We start from the raw sequence: 17,315 nt of genomic DNA, 5'->3' as shown, positions 1-17,315 counted from the left end.
AGAAGCAAAACACTTTTGAGGAGGAATAGGGTAAAAGAAGATAGAAAATTGACTAAATATTATGGGTAGCAAATAGAATGGAGGGAAACACAGTTAGCAATAGTAACTGGAAAAAAATTGAAGCAGAGTCAAGAGCAATGTAGGATGAGGATTGATGATGATGATGATGATGATGATGGGGGTGGTGGTACTTACTTTGCTAGGCTATTGTGAAAAAAATTCTGTCAGGTATAAATTATTATATAAATGTTTAGCTATTATTGTTGTAATAATCAACTTCACAGGTGTTTTGTAAGGAAATTTCCCTTTAAAGTATTATATAAATGTATTTTATTATAAAAAAAAAAAGATGAGCAGGATGCCATCAGAAAAACCTGTAAAGACTTACGTGAGTTGATGCAAAGTGAAATGTACTGGATACAAAATAATAGCAATATTGTAAGATGATCTGCTATGAATGACTTAGTTATTTTCAGCAATCCAATGATCTAAGACAACTCTGAAGGACTTATGAAAAATGTAATCCATCTACAGAGAAAGAACTGATGATAACTGAATACAGATGGAAGTATATTTTGTTGTTGTTAGTACCTTTTTGTAAAGTTTTTTTTTTTGTCTGCTATGTTTTGCACGACTGCACATGTATAACTTATATTGTTGAATTGCTTGAGTTCTTAAGGGGGGAATAGGGAGGAAGGATGAGAATTTAGAACACAAAGTTTTAAAAATTGATGTTACAATTTGTTTTTACATATAAGGTGGGGGAAATTCTAAATTTATTTATTAATTAATTTGATTCAAATAAAGCAAAAGCAAAAATAGATCCAATTAAAAGAGATAAGGAAGGAAATTATATCTTGTTAAAAGTTACCATAGATAATATAGTAATATGCACACTAAATATATATGCATCAAATGGTATAACATCCACCTTTTTAAAAGAGAAATTAAATTTAAAAGAGTTACAGGAGGAAACAGTAAAATTACGCTAGTATGGGATCTCAACTTTCCCCTCTCAGAACTAACAACAAAATAAGCAAGCAAGAAGTGAAGGAGGTAAATCAAATTTTAGAAAGTTAAATATGATAGGCCTCTGGAGAAAATGGAATGGAGATAAGAAAGAATATACCTTTTTTCTCAGTGATACATGGCACCTACACAAGAAAATTGACCATGTACTAGGATATAAAAACCTCACAATCAAATGAAGAAAGGAAAAAATACTAAATGCATCTTTTTCTTATCATAATGCAATAAAAATTATATTCAATTAAGGGTCATGTAAAGATAGACCAAATATTAAGTGGAAACTAAATAATCTAATCCTAAAGAATGAGTAAGTCAAAGAACAAATCATAGAAATAATCAGTAATTTCATTAAAGAGAATGGCAATAATGTGACAACCTACCAAAATTTATGAGATGCAGCCAAAGCAGTACCTAGGGGAAAGTGTATATCTCTAAACACTTAAATCACTAAAATAGAAAGGGAGTAGCTCATTTAATAGGACATAGAACCGAAAAAAAAAAACCAAACTAGAAAAAGAACAAATTAAATCCCCACTTAAAGACTAAATCAGAAATCCTAAAAAACAAAGGAGAGATTTGTAAAATTGAAAGAAAGAAAACTATTTAACTGAATAAAACTAGGAACTAGTTTTATGAAAAACAATAAAATTGATAAACCTTTGGTTTGTTTTATTTTAAAACAGAAAGAAGAAAACCTAATAGCAAGTATCAAAACTGACAAGAGTGAATTCATCACCAATGAAGAGGAATTTAAAACAAAAGTTAGGAGCTATTTTGCCCAATTATATGCCAAACAATCTCACAATCTAAGTAAATTGGATATTTACAAAAATACAAATTGCCCAGATTAACAGAAGAGGAAATAGAATATTTAAATAGCCCCATCTTAGAAAAAGAAATTGGACAAACTATCAATGCCCTACATAAGAAATACTCCCCAGGGTTGGATGGAATCATAAATGAATTTTACCAAACATTTAAAGAACAATTAATTTCAATAATATTTAAACTATTTTTTAAAATAGGTGAAGTGGTTAGTCTACCACATTCCTTTTATGACATAAATATGGTGCTGATATCTAAACCAGGAAGAGCCAAAATAGAGAAAGAAAACTATAGAAAAATTGTCCTAATTAATATTGATGCAAAAATTTCAATAAAATACTAGCAAGGAGATTACAGGAATATAACATATTATAACACATATAACAAGAATATTTCAAGATCATACACTATGAGTAGGTAGGATTTCTGCCAGGTCTGGTTCAATATTTGGAAAAGTGTCACCAATATCACCACTATTGGGGCAGCTAGGTGGCTCAGTGGATAGAGCACTGGCCCTGGATTCAGGAGGACCTGAGTTCAGATGCGGCCTCAGACACTTTACACACTTACTAGCTGTGTGACCCTGGGCACTTAACCCCAATTGCCTCACCAAAAAAACAAAACAAAACAAAACAAAACATCACCACTATTATTCAATATTATGCTAGAAATGTTAGCTATAGCAATAAAAAAGGGGAAAAAAATCAAAGGAATTATAATAGACAATGAGGAAACAAAACCTATCACCCTTTGCAGATGGTATACTTAGAGAATTTTAAAGAACCAACTAAAAAACTAGCTGAAATAATAAACAACTTTAGCAAAATTGCAGAATAGAAAATAAACCTACATCCATCATCAGCATTTCTATATAGTACCAACAAAGTCTAGCTGCAACAGATAAAAAGAGAAATTACATTTAAAATAACTATAAATAATATAAAATATTTGGGAGTCTACCTGCCAATACGAACCCAGGAACTATAGGAACACAATTACAAAACACTTTTCACATGAATAACATGGAAAATATTAATTGCTCATGGGTAAGCTGAACCAATAAAATAAAAATGACAATTCTACATAACTTATTTATTGAGTTTCATTCCCATCAAACTATCAAAAAGTCATTATATAATGCTAGAAAAAATCATAACAAAATTTATCTGAAAGAACAAAAGGTCAAGAATAGCAAGGAAATTAATGAAACCAAATGTGAAGTAAGTTTACCTAGCCATACCATTTCTCAAACGGTATTGTAAAGCAATAATTATCAAAACAACATGGTACTGGGACAGCTAGGTGGCACAGTTGATAAAGCACTGGCCCTGGATTCAGGAGGACCTGAGTTCGAAGCCAGCTGCAGACACTTGACAATTACTAGCTGTGACCCCGGGCAAGTCACTTAACCCTCATTGCCACACCAAAACAAACAAACAAACAAACAAACAAAAAAATAAACATGGTACTGGCTAAGAAATAGAGTGGCATATCAGTGGAAAAGATAAAGTACAAGACACAGTAGTTAATGACCATTGCAATCTAGTGTTTGATAAACCCAAAGATCCCAGCTTTGTGGACATAAACTCACTATTTATCAAAGACTGCTGGGAAAATAGAAAAATAGCATGGTAGAAACTAGGTATAGACCATCTTATACCACATACCAAAATGAGGTCAAAATGATGAGAGAAATACTATATTCATATCTGAGCTGCAACTCATCCTGTGGCAATGGGTTACTTAAGGCTCTTTGAGCTTCATAATATCTCTTATGTACAAAATGATAATAATAATATTTGCACTGCCTACCTTGCAGAGTTGAATATATTTCTTATACTGAGGTCCAATATTCTGGTACTTTGGTGCACATTCTGGTGTGTGTTCTTTAAGAAGCCCATATTAATTACCTGCCATTCACTGGGAACATTATTTTTAGGTGAATTCTGATGTTTTTATGTACAAATGTGTTCTCTATGCATGGTAGTAAGTGGATATTTGGTAGATTTTGTTGCAAGGATAGTAATAATTCCATGGAACATATTTAAACCCCAAAGTATTAATTAATGGTTTTAAACAGTGTACAAAATACACTTATGTGTCATAAGGCATCTGGTAGGCCTAGAATAAGGAAGACCCGAGTTCAAAGCTAGCCTCAGTCACTTTCCAGATGTGTGAACCTGGACAAGTCACTTGACAAAAGGATTCACTGGAGAAGGCATGACAAATAACTCCAGTATCTTTGCCAAGAAAACCCCATGAAAAACAATGGTCCATGGAGTAATGAAGAGTTGGATATGACAATGACTAAGCAACAACAAAATTTAGGTGACATTAATGAGTGTTTTACATTTATTCTTTATTCTTCATTTCAAAGGTTGATCAACTTTGGCATGTTTCATTAAACATATTTTAACTGAAAGCTTTTAAATTATTTGTAATTGTATTCTTAGTCATTAAAACCCTCACAAGTTAGCCTAACAGGAGTATAACTAATTTATGATCCCCAGGACATTTGGGGATTTCTGGTCAAGATGGCTACCTTCCTAGATGCAAGTTGCCCAGGAACCCCATATATATCCCAACAAAAAAGGGGGGAATTTGCAATAGACTAAATAGTGGTCAAGAAAGCTAGTGGAAAATTAGAGTAAATTAATTCTTCCACCCCAGAACTTCACAAAAAGCAGTCAGAAGTCCATGGGCCATAGGAAAGGGTACAACCAGCAAAGCCTCCCTGAAGAAGTCCCATGGTCATTGGAAACACTTGTCAAGGGGCTCTCAGAAACCTTGGGAAGTCGCAGTGATCATTGGGGGGGGGGGGCGGTGTGACAACAACCAGGATAAATTTAGTTCTGTCCAAGACACCAAGGAGGAAGAAGGAAATAACCATTTGTATGGCACCTACTATGTACCAGACACTATGCTAAATACTTTTTACAATTATCTCAGAGATCCCTAGCACTCAATAATGATACACCAGAGAAAGCCCTGAAGATCTGGCAGATAAACCTCAAAGTTCCATGGGAAGTTCCCAATACGGTAACTACACTTAGCCAGGTCAGATTAGCATCTTTTAAAAAAATGAATTACAGTTCTTTGTCTCTGAACCATCTTAGCAAGTCAGATTTTTCCTAATGGTTTCATCATTTGAGGGTTGTATAAGACCAAAAAACAATTATGGGGATTTCAGTATCCCAGTTAAGGCAGAGATTATGATTGACATGTCTGAAGACAAATGAAGACAAAGATGGATTAACAGAAGACATCTAACTTTAAAAGAACAAAAAGTAGTCATAGTATGCAAATTGTTCTCAGAAATTGAGAAAGCACCCTACCAGAATCCTTTAATGAGACAAATATAGTCCTAATACCCATAGCAAGGAAGGAAAAAACACAGAACTATAGATCAATATAATTAATGAATATGGACTCAAAATTTTAAATAAAATCCTGTCAGACTACAGAAATATATTGTCAATACACACAATCATATACGGCTTTGTGTGTGTATAACCAATAATCATGCTCCAATAGGTAAGGTATCAAAGGATATGAACAGTTGCCAAAAGAGGAATTGCAAAATATTAAGAATGACATGAAAGATTGTTCCAAATCAGTAATAGTAAGACAAATGAAAAGCCACACACTGAGGTTTCATCTCATGAACTTCAAACTGGCAAAAATGGGAATAGTTAATTCTAAGGGGGTTGTGGGGAACTAGGCACACCGATGTATTGTTAGTAAAGCTGTGAATCAATATTATTATTTTGGAAAGAAATTTGGAATTAGGCAAATAAAGTACCTAAAAGTTCATTCCCTTTGCCCCAGGAATTCCATTACTATGTTTTATATTCCCGATAATCCTTTAATTAAGAAAAAACAGTCTTAATATAAACCAAAATATTTGTAGCAGTACTTTTGTGATAAGAAAGCACCAAAAAGAAAAAAATGACCATTGACTATGGAATGGCTATATGAATTATGGTATATGGATTGTGTAATTTAAGATTCTAAATGTGGATTCTAATCTCTTCCCCCAGTTTTGGGGGAAACTGACTAAAATCACTGGTAAAACGAGTTTAGGTTTTTAAGGGTTTATTGAAAAATAGAAAGAAAAAGATTGAGAACAGAATTCCAACAGCCTGGCATTCCTATCTTTCCTCAAATTTCCTGTGAAGTCCTCTGCCGCCACCACCACCATCAAGTCAGGAACCCAAAAGCGTGAGAGCTCTCCGCACAGGCTCCCTTTCCTCCTTCCTGTCTCCTCCTAGAAAATAGGAGGCTCCTCAAGCTGATTGGCTGGTAGCCTTGGTAGATAGCACCCATAAGCAAACGTCATTTCCTGACGCCAAGGAAAAGCCACAATGCCTCTGAGGCATTTTCCTCATGGCGGAGCTTTCCCACAGCAAGTCTCCAGTAGGTGGCATCATTCCAATCATTACAGGATGTAATGAAATATTACTGTATTCTAAATATTAAACAGATGAACATTTTTATCATAGAAGTACAGTAAAAGGATGCTGGGACAGCTAGATGGTATAGTAGATAGAATATGAAGCCTGGAGTCAGGAAGACTCTGCTTCCTAAATTCAAAACTGGTCTCAGACACTTACTAGCTGTGTGATCCCGGGTAAGTCATGTAACCCTGTTTGCCTCAGTTTCTTCATCCATAAAATGAACTGGAAAAGATGGTCGCATACCACTCCAGTATCTTTGCCAAGAAAACCCGAAATGGGGTCACAAAGAGTCAAACATGACTGAAAAACAACTGAACAAGAACAACACAGTAAAAGGAAATCATTGGAATTTGGTTATTAGGGAGGTGACGTGATCAATCAAGTCTGTTTTAGAAAACTTATTTTGTCAATTGACGGGAGGATGGATTAGATTGGGAAGAGATATGAGTCAGGGGGTTAAATTAGAAGAGTCACTACCTCTGAGAGAGGTAATGTAGATCTAAACTAGGGAAGTGGTTATGAGAGTAGAAAGAAAGATCATATGCAGGAGATACTGTGAGAGAGAAAAGAATAGGATTTGTTAATTGATTGTATGATTGGAATAAGTGAGATTGAAAATTCAAAGACAACACTTAAATTACACCTAGGGAACTAAAAGTGCATTCAACAGTAAATTCAAAAGAGGTGTCAGTTTAGGAAGAAAGATTATGAGGTCTATTTTGGATATGTAGAATTTGAAATAACTATAGGGAGTTTATTATGTGAGACTGACTAAAGCTTGGAAGAGAACATACATCATTTGGGGGGTGCGGGGCAATGGGGGTTAAGGGACTTGCCCAGGGTCACACAGCTAGTAAGTGTCAAGTGTCTGAGACTGGATTTCAACTCAGGTCCTCCTGAATCCAGGGTCAGTGCTCTATCCACTGTACCACATAGCTGCCCCCTAACATACATCATTTTTTAAATTTACTATTATTACTTTTTTCTACTTAACATTTTTGTCATTTAGTAATTTTTCAGTAGTGTCTAACTTTTCATGTCCCCATTTATTTTGTTTTATTTTATTATTATATTTGGGTGGGGGGAGGGTTGGGCAATGAGGGCTAAGTGACTTGCCCAAGGTCACACAGCTAGTAAGTGTCAAGTGTCTGAGGCTGAATTTGAACTCGGGTCCTCCTGACTCCAGGGCCGATGCTCTATTCACTGTGCCACCTGGCTGCCCCCTTGGTGTTGAATTTAGCCCAGAACTATGGCTCAGAACTGTTAAAAATAGGAAACCTATAGCTCCCTTGCATCTAGCATTTCCTCTCTGTCTCTGTTATGTGCATGAAGAGGATTATTACAATCGACATACTACAGCCACATATTTTGTTAATCAAAATTAAAATGCAAGGTAAATAAATGGTGAGGCTTCCATCCACAGTGGATCCCCTTTACCTTCAGCCAACTCAATCCCCTCTTCCTCACTTGCCTGACTCTGGAGCATTATTCCAGCTTGTAAAAAGCATTAAGGGAGAAGAATTGGTGTCTCTTACCCTTCTCCATCTATTTCACCTTCCTAGTTAGATTCTCAATAGCGTTCAGTCTCACCAGACTTGATGTCTTCCAAACAGTGACCTCATAATTCCAAATGCCACCTAACAACAAGTAATACAGAACAACATACTGCATAATTATAATGCATCCAGATCATTTAGTTGTTGTTCACTCCACCACCACTAAACCTATCTTTTTTTTCCTTTTCTTTTTTTTTTTTTTTTTTTTGTGGAACAATGAGGGTTAAGTGACTTGCCCAGGGGTCACAAAGCTAGTAAGTGTCAAGTGTCTGAGGTCGGATTTGAACTCAAGTCCTCCTGAATCCAAGGCTAGTGCTTTATCCACTGCGCCACCTAGCTGCCCCCATCTGTCTTTTTGAAACAGAACTCTTCTCTCTGGAACTTCTAGGTCACGCCCTATCTTATCCAAGTCTCAATTTTCTCATCTGTAAAATTATAATTGCCTGTATAATGAGAATCAAATAATACAATGCATGTAAAGTACCTTGAAAACTTTAAAATGTTCTCTTAATGTCAACCTTAATAATTATATACCATTTTTAATAGGGGTTAACTGGAGAATGAAAAAGGAAGTCTTCTCATACATGTTCAGTCATATATGTGTCAAAGGAATTTGTTTTTTAAGTCACTAAAATCTGCTCTCCTTTTCAACTGAAAAAGTGATTAATATTATTCCATCCTTTTCCATCAGTTTCCCAAATCCACTAAAAATGCCCAATCAGCATTCTTTTCTGGGATACCCCTGCCAAGTCCACTAAAAAATGTCCAGTCAGCATTTTCACCTAGTGTAGGGAGATGGGTTTACAATAGGAAATGGCCATCACTCATGGAGTAAGTGATTTTTCTGGCCCTAAATGGTCAAAAAGCTTAAAAGGTTGGAAAATTGACATATGTCTTCCCAAGAATCTCGTCTATGAGACTGACTGAACCACACTGTAAGGTAGCAGAAGTTCTTGCATGACCATTAAGCCTTTCTGGCAATATCAACTGATACTGCTTGTATATCTTTGTGTAGAAGAAGGACCTAGTCAATAGGCCTCCTCCCCTCTGCCACCCAAAAAAAGGACCCATTCATCTTGCCATAGGTGGCTGTCATTTTGAGTATTTTCAGGCAGCTTTTTTCAACCTTGGCGGTTTGGGCAACCTGCCAGTAATGAAGATGTATTAAAGCTTAATGCAGCTTAATGTAATAGGTGTCATGTTCATAATTTACCAAAGCTCTTTCTAAAGCATTAAATTCATTTATACTCCTTAAAAGCTACTCAATCCTGGGGCTCAGTTATTTCTTTTTTTTTAAGGATCAAATGATACATAAATTGTTAACATATCCAAACTCATCCATTAGTGCATGTGAAAGCAATAAATGTGCCAAAGTAGCAATAACATGATCGAGGAAAGTCATTGTGGTCATTAGGGCTGAAAGGGTTTCATTTATGGCCTTGGGAAAGAGAAAGAAGACTATAAATGAACCTGGGGAGGAGCCCCCAATGACCAGGATTATGCTTAAAATGGCACCTTATGCTCAAATGAAAATAAGACAAAATGTAGGTTTTAGATTTCATGAAAGATGAAGATAGCTACTTTCCATTTTGAGGCCATTGTTGTCCCTCCCACTCATATTTGCCATTGTTAATTGAAAAGGAATAGATTGATTGGGGATTTGGATCCTCTATGCTAAGTCCCTCCAGAAATGCTGATGGTCTAAGACTAAGGAGACAGAACCTTTTTTTGGAGCTTAGATCTGAGAGGTCAGCAATTATTGATTTCATAAATTCAGATCCAAGTTGTTCTTAGAGCACCTTTTTTGAAAAGGCAGTTTTGTACAAGGAAAGAGTACTGACTTTGAAGTCAGAGGACTTGGGCTTATATCCTGTCTATGACACGGGGCTATATGACGTTAGGGGCAAGTCATAACCTCCCTGATCCTCAGTTTTCTCATCTATAAATTGAAGGGTTGGATTAGATGTCCTCTAAGATACCTTCCAGCTCTTGATCCTAGAATCAAAGACCTTGTCTTTCTTAGGTCTGATCACTGATCCGAGTCATCGTTTCATTATTGACCTACATTCCTCACTGTCTGTTAGTTCAGTGGATTGATCAAATGACTGTGTACCAGAGAACACTGTGATAAGGCAATTGGGAGGCCTAAATTAAATGGATCAAAATAAAGATAAACTAACTATTGGGAATGACTGGAAAACCACCACATAGAAACAATACAACATGTTAGTTGTTTCCTAGCTTTTCAGAACTTTCAAATGATCAGGACCTTATTTGTAGCCAACATTTGCCTGGATATGCTCCCCCCAAATGAATGAAAAAAACACCTTTCAAGTCTACCCAGATAGAAGCATCCAAAATCAAGACTGGATAAGCAATATTGGCTAACTTTCTACTTCTCAAGAAACTACCCTTAATGAGATTCAAGCACTAACCTCTTTAGTTCCCAGTGCAGCTCTAGCCAGATATGAAATTTCACTACCAGATAAGGGGTAAATGAAATCAATCAGAAAGCATTGATTAAGAGACTACTATGTGCCAGACACAGCTAGGTGTAGGGGTTACAAAAGAGTAATAGTCCCCGACTTTAAGAAAAGAGATGTCTTAAATGTATCCAGCCCATCTGTAAAGGACCAAAGATGACCTTTCTTCCAAGCAAGCTAGACAAGATGTCCTCTGCAGTGCAGAGTTGGCATGAATATGCAGTTGGGAGACCAGGGGTCTTCCGCCGAGGGGAGCTTGGGCTGTCTCCACTCTGGAATGCTAACCAAAAGCCAGACAGAACAAGCTCAGATCAGGGAGTAAGTGTATCTAACAACCTCTAATTAAGTCATGTCATGTAGCCGGCTTCACAGGGAGAAAGAAATGCCTACACTAATTGCATTTAGTTCATCTTGTCGCATGCTCCCAATCATAACTGCTAATTCAATTGTACATTCATTCTGCTAGCTCATTGCCATTAAGTACACATTTAATTACTTCAATAAAGGATTAATATGCAGCACACAAAAGGGAGGATGGTGCACTGTGCCAAAACACACAGCTGCCCCACCGTTTAGCCCAGAGATAAAGAAAGAATATCATTTGGGCAGCATAATCTGGCTACAAATACATCATTATTATTTGAACATTCAGGACTTTTATTTTCACGCTTGTTAGTAACCCTCTGCATGCATAGATTTCCTTGGCACCAAAAAGAGCCGTAATGGTCAATTGACAGCTCTCCCATTGTTGTCTCAATCATGCAGCCACCCTGCCATGCAGAGACCCTCCTCCCTTACTCCCCCCCTGGCTTGTAAAGTTGCTCTTATCTCGCCTCCAGGCAGCTACATTACAACATCCTGAGATAAGGGGTCTGGCTTGATATTATTCCTCCTTGTACTGTGCAAAACTGGCATGTATAAAAGAGAGAGAGAGAATAACAAAGCCAGCTCACCCTTATCCATCTCCTCCTCCCCACCCCAACACACACGATCTCTGAGGACAGCCCATCAATTCTGCAGGATGTACACAATCATTATTGTAGGGGAAACAAAAGCTGGTGTCAATTGTGCTATGTTATAAAGCAGTCCCTCAAATTAAAACCATGTACCTAACTGCATCTGATGGCAGAAGCTATTTAGCAGTGATATTTTACAGAAAGGCAATGAAAAGCAATAAGTGCTTTATTTAATGTATCTGTTCAATCCAGCTGCCCCCATGGGCCTTAATAGAAGTTGTCGATCAATGTCAGGCCCTTTGAAATAACTGCACCAGACTGCAATAAACATGAAGGAAAGATAACTAGAGCTACTGATCAGCCTCTTGTTACCTTCCTGGGCTCAGAGATTTGTCATTTTTTTTTGTATTGCTCATAATAGCTAGACTCGATTATCATGCCAGCCAATGTCTGTGGGGAGTAGTTAAGAGCGGGGTTTTAGGAGACGGAGCAAAGTTCAAAAGGGTATAAAAGGAAGAGGAAAGACTAGCAAGAGGTATAAAAAGAGAGGGACAAAGAGAAGAAAGTTTACTCAAGGCACATGTAGAGTCTGATAGGTTTCAACCCCTATGAAGCAGGCATTTGTTATCCTGACATTTGTCTTCTTTCCTCTAGCCAATGATTAGTAGGCCTTGAATTGGGAATAATCAAAAAAGGCAGAAAAAGCTGGTTTCAATGAACTCTACAACCCTTGTTAGCCTAGTGCAGCAGGAAGCCCACGACCAGAGCAGCCCCCAACAAAATATAAGAGACCAAAGGGCAATGGCCAACACTGAGTGTCCTCAGTGGCTACTGCTCTTAGTAACAGCACAGTCACCACCCAGAGCATCTCTGGGAATTAACCATATGGAGTACTTGCACAATGAGTTCAAGTGAAAGATCAGTGGTTTGATTTATCCCACATTTTGCCATTGTGTAAAATCAATAGCCACATGGGCAACATGCACAAGCCTCCTCCTCCTTGCATATATCCTTATCAGATGGGGCCTTTACTGGAGGCAAAGAGAACCTGAGTCCTAAGCCTGTTTTACCATTGACTTGAAATATACTCCCTTCTCTAAGCCTCATTTTCCACGACTACAAGATAGAGTTAACATACTTTATTATGCTAAAAAAAAATATTACTCCCATACTCTATCAGCTTCTTGAGGATGAGGGATATCGCACATTTGTCTTTGTATCTCAGTGCCTAGCATATTGTTAGGCATTTAACAAATACCTTGGGTTGATTAATACAAATCGATGGGGTGTGTGTGTGTGTGTGTGTGTGTGTGTGTGTGTACACAAAGTACAAGTTAATTTTGGGGTAGAGAGACATTAGGAGTTGGATACTTCAGGAAAGACCTCAAATAGCAACTGGTGCCTGACTACAGTTTGATAGAAGCTATTGATTCTAGGAGTTGGAGATGGAGGTGAAGACAGGGGTTTTATTAAGTCTGGGATGCCTTGAGAGAATGTAGCATAGAATGACAGGATGTACATGGGAAGATATGTAGAAGAATGATCTTAGGAAGTTAACATAATTCCATACTGAGCTTTGTTCTCAGAGCATCAACTTCAGAAGTGAATAATGCTGAGTTGTCCTACATGTTCAGTGGCAAACAGATTAACTGGAACAAAAGAAAAAAATAAATATATTCAAACACAATCGATTTTTACAATATTTGACATCTTTAAAATACTTCTGATCTGCAAGGTTCCTTCCTTTTGTTGTAGGTACTTGTGTTACTTGACAACATCGAGTTCATGAGATTTTGACACTTTCTTTAATTTTAATCATAATACCAGTTTTATAACATTAAATACCTTTGATGAAGTTGTTTTTTCTATAATATTAAATACCTTTGATGAACAGTTGATTTTTTTGTCTACCCTAGTTATAATGCATAGGTTTTCTTTTTTTTTCTTTTTTTTGGGGGGTAATGAGGGTTAAGTGACTGGCCCAGGTTCACACAGCTAGTAAGTGTCAAGTGTCTGAGGTGAGATTTGAACTAAGGTCCTGCTGAATCCAGGGTCGATGCTTTATCCACTGTGCCACCTACCTGCCACCTAATGCATAGGTTTTCAATGAAGTTTAAAATCAGGTGAGTTAACAGGCACTTAAAGCATGTTTCTCTCTACTACCTGGATATATTTCTTAAATTTTTGTAATATGTAACATGGTTCAAATTTATAGTACAGTATCCCCTCTACATTTGGGAATTTCTATAATTCAAGAACAATTATGTTCTTTGGTGACACCAATAATATGACTATATTTCTCAGAGTTTATCATTCCTTGATGAAGATAAGACTTACAAGCCCATTGGCAGTAAAATTTTCCCCAAATACTTTTTGGGGTTAAAGTTTTATATTTTAATTAAAATGTCCAGATCTGACTACTCTGTTGGTACAGCATTGAATGGAAAAAAAATATATGTTTCATCACTTTCATCACATCTCACACACACATAGACAAAATCAGTTTCATGCACTTATTGCATATTCTACAAAGAAGGGGAGCATAGTGCACTGAAGACATTGCTTTATCTGGAGCTGGAAAGGCATGGGTTAAAATCTTATCTTTGACACTTTCTAGTATGACATTGGATAAGTCATTTAATGTGTCTGAGTCTCTGTTTCCTCTTTTGTTAAAAGAGGATGTTGTACTAGACAGTCCAGAAGGTCCCTTCTAGCTCTCAAGCTATAATCCTGATTCATTCAAACGTTTATTACATGTTATCCCTTACTTCAAGGACCTTTTTAAATTCTGTTATGCAAACTAGCTTATTAAATTCAAAAAAATATTTTTGTTACCTACCACATTTGCTTCATGCAGCTATCCTCCTCACCTTTCCCAATCTTCAGTATTCCAGTCTTTATACTGTCATGTCAATGGCAAAAGTGTTTTCTTCAGAGCAACACATGGCGACTTTTAATTTTTTAATGGTCTTCTCACTGTTCTACTAACTTTAAGAACTCAGTGACTCACTTTAGAGCAATCAGTGACAAACTCACAGCTGCCAAGACTCTCTGAAGGTTCTTTGTTTACTGAGGATTAGTTAGTCTGTTTGGCAGTAGAATCTTGTCAATTGTTGGTGTCATTTATGATTATCCACCATACTTTCTGTTGTACTTCAGTGAAAGAGATCTGTTTCATTGCATTCTCAAATTATTCCTTGAAATGTTTGATTTCCCATCAATAGCTGTAATAATATCTCCAGCAGTCATTGAAGAGAGCTTCAATGACTTCTTCAAGAGCTACAACTTTTGTACCCCACCCCCCTTAAACTGTATAAAAACAATAGAATATACTTGGCTGACAGAGAACTCACCCTGAATAGCTGCATTTGTTAACCAAAGTTTTCTTAGCTCAAGTGAGCAAAGTCCCTCCTTTCCTAAACAAAGATCTCTTGGGGAGGGGAGGAAGGAAACCCTCTCAATCATGTTTCAGCTGGTTAAGGTCAGACTTTATGAATTAGCCAAATATCTTGGGTTTTTTGTTTGTTTGTTTTTGTTTTTGTGGGGCAATGAAGTTTAAGTGACTTGCCCAGGGTCACACAGTTAGTGTGTCTGAGGCCGGATTTGAACTCAGCTCCTCCTGAATCCAAAGCCGGGGCTTTATCCACTGTGCCACCTAGCTGCCTCTGAATTAGCCAAATGTCAACAGAAGTAGACATTCCTAACCACTTCTATCACAAAATTAAACCATATTATGGTTTCCTATATAATGCACATGTAGGGAAGACATGGAGCTGAGCGATCTAGACTTGTGCGGCTAGGAGTCCTTTTTCCCTCGTTCATGGTGTTCTTACCTGAAAGCTTACTTTAGGGTGAGGGTGAGGTGTTGTTAATAGACAAGTCACTCTCTTGCTGACTGGGCTGGCTCCTTCGAGAACCTGGTGTTTCTGCTTTTGAATCAATCCACTTATGGGCTGAGTAAAGTAGGTCACTCAGCTATTGCTTTATCTCTTCATTGGACTCTGCTGCTGTTGTGCTCCTGACTCCAGGTGCCGGTGGGACCTCTGATGGCTTTGATGGATGTTTCAGTCCCACTCGTCACCAAGGCACTCCCTTCTCAAAATACTCATTCCCTCAAGATCAGAGAAGAATAAACACAAAAGAAACTGTATTCATAGACTCATGGCAGCCAAATAGGAGATAGGGCAGATACTTCTCCTCCCCTATCCAGCTATTTGCAGTACTTGCTTGCCTTGCTGGCTGCCAGGAAAGAAATGGGGGGGGAAAAGGTCTGAGGGAGGAGAATATTAATGTTTTTTTGTATTCTAACTTGGTTTCAGCTTAATGCACCTTGAATCCTTGATTCCTCTGGCTCTGCAGCCAATCTGAAGGCCCATGATCACAGCAGCATCCCCTCAATTACCCATGGCCTCACCCAGCCTCCACACCTGTTTTGGTTGGAAGCAAAGCAGGTATCTGCATATTCTCTGTAAAATGCAGCAAAAAGGACAAATCCAAGTAAGACCTAAGGATCATTCTTGACTAGTCCTCAGGAGCCAATCTTTCTATTATTCAAGCACATAATGTTACTTTTATTATAAGTTAATTACAGCATGAAAATGATCTACATCTCTTTTTTCCCTCTCAGGTTTGTTTCAATGGTTTAAAATGAAGTTTTGAATATCTGCATGCAACCCTGGGGGATGGATGTAGCAATAAAGAAAAATAGCAATATTCTGCTGGATGACAGGATTTAAGGGTTGTAAGGGACTTTAGTGACAATCTAATTCAACCCCTTTATTATTGCAGATAAAAACACTGAAGCCTACAGAGGTTAATTGACTTGCCCAAAATCACCCTGGGAGCAAAGGCATGGCTGTAATTCAAACCCAGTTCTCCTGCTTCCAAACCCATGCCTGTGCTACCACACTCCCCTCTCTCCCTGACAGAGAGCTGAAAATACAGAGGGAAAAGTAAATAAGGAAAATAAAATGGAGTTTTTACAGTTTCTGTATGCTTAAAGATATTTACAAGTCTTCATTTTACTTCTTTTTTTTTCTTTTTTTTTTAGTGAGGCAATTGGGGTTAAGTGACTTGCCCAGGGTCACACAGCTAGTAAGTGTTAAGTGTCTGAGGTCTGATTTGAACTCAGGTACTCCTGACTCTAGGGCCAGTACTCTATCCACTGTGCCATCTAGCTGCCCCTTCATTTTACTTCTAAATGAGTTTTCAATGCTGTGTGAAAATTTAGCAACTACTAGAGAGATATAAAGAATTAACATGGTGACCTAGAATCTATCCCTCTCGAATGTGAGGTCCTGGCAGAAATTATAGGAGAGTTATAAGAAAGATGGGGGTGACATGTTCTAAATCACCATTCAACATGGTGGGGACAAAGCCAGTGTGGGTCAGGGCAGGGCAGGGCATTCTGAACTTTGATTCTATTAAATTGCCTTCCTATGGACTCCTTGGGTTAGATGAAAGGAAGGTTAAAGAATGTCGACACTATCTTTACCTCAGTAGAGAAGTGTGGACAGTGGAAATAGGAAGTCAAATAAATTCTCTGTCAGACTCATAACTGTGCCAATTTGGGGTTTTTGTTTGTTTAATTATGACTATACAATAGGGAGTATTGGGAAGTGATCAGGAAACATCAATAAAAAATTTAATAAATAAAAGTCAAGTTTAAAATGTAGACTGTTATATTTTAACACCAGTTATACCTTTCCCATAAATCTTTACCCATATTTTTGCTCCAGCTCTGCCCGTGGGCCACCAGTGGAGTTAACTAGTGTCTGGGGATTTCATCCCAAGGAGATCCCCTGGCAACTTCTGAGGACACAAATGGCTCAGCAGTGAAAGATGTGTTCTGAGATTATTAGACATCCCCTCTTTTCCCCCTGAATTGGCAGAGCTGCTCACTCGGTGAACCTTAAAAAGGGAAGACCCCCCCCACACACACACACACATATACTCACAATGTGCAAAGTAATACTTTCACAAACCATAATAAATAATGACAAAACTAAT

The sequence above is a fragment of the Dromiciops gliroides genome, chromosome 6 (genome assembly GCF_019393635.1).
Source record: "Dromiciops gliroides isolate mDroGli1 chromosome 6, mDroGli1.pri, whole genome shotgun sequence".
NCBI classification, from domain to species: Eukaryota; Metazoa; Chordata; class Mammalia; order Microbiotheria; family Microbiotheriidae; genus Dromiciops; species Dromiciops gliroides.
The sequence above is the reverse complement of the archived record's forward strand: the minus strand, read 5'-3'. Positions refer to the sequence as shown.